Below are 5,571 nucleotides of genomic sequence, written 5' to 3'. Positions count from 1 at the left end.
CTAAAATGATGATACAAAGATACGGTAAAACAAGTCATCCAACAGTGTTTCTTGTTCGAGGGAATAGTATTGAGATTTTTAAACAATTTGGTACTTTTCAAGCTGTTTAAAAAAAAATATTGAAAGGTCATTTTTTGGCAAAAAACGTACCTCAACATTAGACAGCTTTTTGACGGTTTTTGACAGTTGAGAAACGAAAAAAGGCAGTGTTTATGAATCTACTATTTGAGTACTATTTTAGGTGAAAAATGCGATTTTTCAAAATTTTGATTGGGCGTCTTATTTTAAATAAAAGTCGTTTGACATCAAATTTCTATCTCACCACTGTTTTGAGCTGCAGTTTACTAAAAAATCATGTCTTTTTTCGAATGCTCAAAAAACAAAAGGGGTCGTACATAACGAATTCGAAGTCCCTTTTGAATAGCTGGTGACGGAAAGGCGGCACGACCCCCTTCTTTTTTGAACATTCTGAAATAGAACTGTTTCAGCCTTAAATATTTTTTTATTTAATAAAAAATACCGTCAAATGAGACGAATCGGAACTAAAGTTTAAAGAGGGACAGCCGTTTTTGAAGCATTTCAAAGCATCAAATTAGGAAATCGATGTACTAATATAATTGATCTGCATCTGTTCTAATCAAAAACAATCAAAAATATCTAAATATTGTGCAAGAACTTGGCTAAAACAACTGTCGCACCATGTGTTCCGATTTACCCCAGAAGGGCCCCGAGGCGTGATGGTTAGCGACTTCGGCTGCAGATTCCTAAGTTGCAAGGTTGAAAGAAAATCATTTCTAGCGAATATGATTGCCTAAAGAAAGACCCTCTGAGTATGCTTTGATCTCGTTTTTCCTGACGGCTTGCCGAATGACAACTAGTCGTGGCAATTTCAGAATCAAATATTGACATTTATTTAGTAATATTTTGTTTTTATTTTAAAAAAAGCGCAACTGTTACTATGTATAAGGCACTTTGTGATACTATTTGTTTCCAAATTTTGAAAATTAGGCTTGACATTTAAAAATTAAAAAGCAAGCAAAATTTAAAAAAAAATAACTTTTTTTCTATTGTTTCGGAACAAGGGCTGCTTTAGGGAACCACTCAGGATATCTCAATTCTGGTTATAACAAACATATCATTTGTTAAAAAAAAAAGAAGTTAAACAAAAACATTGCCAGCTAGAAAATATAATCTTTTAAAACTTGTATGAATTATTAAAAAAAAATCTTAAAAATTCAATATCACTTTTGAACTCAACCAATGTTTTGCACTTGAACTCCACCCCGTTGGATTGCTCCTCAGAAACAAACACAACATTCGAATTCGCCCCACCCTGCAACAAGGTTTCCGCCGCGTCACTTCACTAGGTCAAAGAGATTTAATGGCTTTTCCGCGGTGTCTGTTTACTGTTGGGTCGTGCTAAAACATACCAAACATACATGCGAATTACCATAAAAGTTGCATTGACCCTACGACGACGACGACGACGTGTTAGGGGGCGCTAGGAGTTTCTCTCTCTCTGTCGGAAGGTGTGTTTGAATAATTCAGCATACGGTTTGGCGGTTTGTTTGGCTTGCAGAAACCATAAAAAAGGTTTGTTTGTTTTCCCCTGGGCCAAGTTTGCTAATAGTTTGTTGAGCTTAGATACCTGTTGGAATATTGATTTTACATCGAAGGAATTTGTATAAAATAAGAAAGCATTAAATTTTCTTTTTTTTTCTTTATTTTATCTCACTTGGCAAGGAAACTCCATTCAAACAAGATATGAATTTTATTATTACAAAATGATAAATTGCTTTCGGTCATCACTCTTAAACATCATGAAAACTTTTTTCTCTGGCTTCTAATAAATTAACCTTTAAGTGCAAGATGAAAGCAACGAATCTCAAAATTTTAAACAATTCAAAAAATATGTTGAAAGACTTGAAAAATAAATAAGCATTAATCAACATTACACTTTTTTAAACTCAATTTCAACATTCAAGTGCACCTCCAAGTGCTAGAGAACCTTAAGCAAATCAGACAAGCACACACTGGCAGACACGAAATGTGTCACTTGGGTTTACTGCTAATGGTGGAATCATGCGCGAAATTGCATGGTTCACCCTCGCCGTACTCTACACACTGTTGTATCTGGGCTGCTTAAGACACTGCACTCTGTGTCGTGCTCAAAGTTGCTTTTATTACCCAAGGGTGAACTGGTGGTTAGTTGACCTATGTTGGATTGGCCATGTCTTTTGATTTTTTCTGCGTTTATTCTTGAAAAATTAATTCACCTGTTTTAAAAAATCTTAATGAAACAAATCAAGTGTAATTTACATTAAAATAGCAATATTACCTCAATCTATAAGTTCCTCTGCTAATTCAACTAAAATTGAAATAATTGTTGTTAATTCATTTTCATACAAAGTAGTTAGTAAACTTTATATTCAATCCAAATCTTTTTTTTATAATCAGTCAAGGATGCCTATTTGGAGTTGAGAAACTGGATTTATGGTGATTTGTCAACAAATAACATTATTTATGTTAATTTTTCGAAAGGTGTACAAACTTTTTTTTGCACCTTTTTTTATTTTTGTAGTAGTATTTGTTATATAACTTTTTATAGAATGTCTTTTCATGCGCTTTTTGTAGCAAAATGTTCGGCATGAGTTTCTGAACAAAACATAGTACTAGGTTTCTGTCAAACTTTAAATTGTTTACATTTCATCACAAAATGTGCATAGTGCACAAGGGTTGTAAATACTTTTTTTACTTACTGTATTTTCGAAAAAAAACTCAAAAAAATTTTTTTTACTATATAAATATCAGTCGATCGGTTTTTTTTTAATACATTTCGAAAGATGTAACATTTTTTTTTTTGAAAATACTCAAATTTTTCACAAAATTACGTATTTTCGCAAAAATGCTAAAAATTTTAGTTGTTCACAATATGCATATCAAATGATCGAGATATTTTAATCAATTTCGAAAGCTGAAAGCTTTTTTGAAAATACTCAAAATTTTCATCAAACTACGTATTTTCTAAAAAATAATCAAAATTTCAAAATTTATTACTTATTATTAAATTTGAGTATTGTTAAAGAAAAAAAAAATTCGAGTTATCGCAGTTTTAGTCAAAATAGTTGATTTTTTGCCAATTTCGTCAATCTCCTGTCTTCTCGCGCGGCGCGTCGAAAAACCCGGATTTTATTTTCAAAAAATCATATCTCTGAATTCTGTGAATAAACCCCGTCCAATTTTTGAAATGTTATGTAAAATTGTCCGAGGAATCCGTTAAAAATATTTTCAGATATAGGCTCTTCGGTCCAGACACCGTCAAAATGGCATTTGATGTTTTCATAAGACTTTTTTAAATATTATGCTAGATTTTTGAATCTCCACATTATTTTTTTCTTGAAAGTCAAACATATTATCTTTTATTTGCGCCCAAGATAGCTAAAATCGGTTGAAATGGAGCAAAGTTATGATTAAAAAAAGTGGTTGTTGTGAAAATCGACGAAAATGGCAATTATCGGACCACCCTAACACGGCGTAGGCCACCCTAATGGCCAAACAAACAAATGTAAAATGTTGAGCCAAATAGAAGCACTTTTTTTTTTTTTTCTTATGGAACTGCTGTGTTACATTCGAAATTTCGATTATTTGGTACCCGTATTGTGAAAATTTGAAATATTTAGTATTTTTTCGAAAATACGTAGTTTTGTGGAATTTTTGAGTATTTCCAAAAAATGTTGTTTTTACATTCGAAGTGTATGAAAAAAATCCAAATCATTTGATACCATTATTCGAAAAAAGTGAAATTTTGATTTTTTCGATAATTCGTACTTTTGTGAAAATTTTTAGTATTTTCAAAAAAACTGTATTTCATTCAAAATGTATGACAAAAACACTATCATTTGATGCTCATATTACAATAACAAATATTTTGAGGTTTTTTAGATTTTCAAAATACAGGAAAAAAAAGTATCCTTGTTAAAATTTTCATGTAACAATGGATAGCTTCCATCATCCTTATTGCAACATAATGTAACTTTTTGACGTTTGCATGAGTTTTCATTCAATTATAGCAAATGTCTCCCATATAGCTAAAAATCCATAAGTTCTGTGTTTCAGTTATGCACGCCTCGGTTTTGCATCCCTCATAGGCGGTGCTTAACCGAGGCATGACTGTTAACATTTTTTACTGAGTTCCACGGATTTTGAAAACACAAACGTGCAACTTTCTCTACATTTTTAAAAATAATCAAAGATTTACAAAACTTAAACACGTCAAACATGATGTATGGTAAAAATCGTCGTTATCGTGCTAACTTGTCGCACGTGCATTTTGGGTCAAACTGAGTTTGGAATGCCATTTTGAGCAGCTCTCAATGCCTCACTTTTTGACCTTCACAGATCCTAATGACACGATTTCAATCCTGAGATATTCAATAAAAATCACTATTCATATGAAAGAAATTTCATCCTTGCCGACTATCTTGACACACCCTGCAAATTGTTGTGCGACAACTGGCCAAAGGATTTCAGGTCAGAACGTGTTTGACACAAGTACAAGCCCGTAAACGGAGTCGGAGTCAGAGTCCCGAGCTCCGACAACCAAATTCAGCCAAATTTTGGGACAGAATGGTCAACCAAACACAACATGTTTGTTATTGTTTACATTGCGTGCTAATTTTTTTGTCGATCGAAGGTCAAACATTAGAACGCGGTTTTCTCGGAACGTCAAAAAGTGACGTGCTTGTAGCACGATAACATCAAAATGTTGAAAGTTTCCATTTAGACAGTCTTTTTTTATTTTTTTTTCTTTTCAAAGCAGTAATCTGGCTTTCACTTTGAATGATTTTTTTTCCATTTGTATAAATTTGTTTCTATTCATTTCATTTGTTAAAAGAAGCAATTTGCATATTTTGACATTCCATATAAATCAAAGTTGTTGGTCAGGATTATTCAAAAAATAATTCCGAAATTCAAATACATTTTGATGATAGGCTAAATTTTTAAACATAGTTTGCTTAAAATTGTGCATTTTTCTTACACTATTGATCCAACCTAATACAGGAAAAAAAATCAAGTGTGTTTGTTCAAGTTTAACACATTTTGCTCACATGGTTAATCTTAGAAGGAAATAATTAAGTTTAAAATTTTCAAATTGAACCATTTGATGGTTTGAAAACTGACCAATCCAATCTATTTGGTCATCCAAAATGTCGAAGAAATCCAGCAAAAATTATAACATGCTCCGCAAAAATGTTCGGTCAGTTTTACAAAATCTGAAAATATTTTTATCGAAAATATCAGAAAATTTGATGTTGATATAAAAATGAAACACAAATTTTGAGCCAACATAAATATGTCAAACATCCAAGTCTCCCCCCTTTTGAAACCAAATACAAATTCACACTTGCTCCGCAAGCACCATTCAATACCCAGGAAAAGTGCACATGAAAAGCACTCCTCAGTGCATCTCTATTGGCATCGACTTGGCCACGAGACGACACAAGAAGACACAATGCCACGGACTCACCGTAATGGAAATGGCCGTGATAATGAATTTTGCTGTTAAGGTGA

Source organism: Culex pipiens, chromosome 3 (genome assembly GCF_016801865.2).
Source record: "Culex pipiens pallens isolate TS chromosome 3, TS_CPP_V2, whole genome shotgun sequence".
In the NCBI taxonomy this organism is placed as follows: Eukaryota; Metazoa; Arthropoda; class Insecta; order Diptera; family Culicidae; genus Culex; species Culex pipiens.
The sequence above is the reverse complement of the archived record's forward strand: the minus strand, read 5'-3'. Positions refer to the sequence as shown.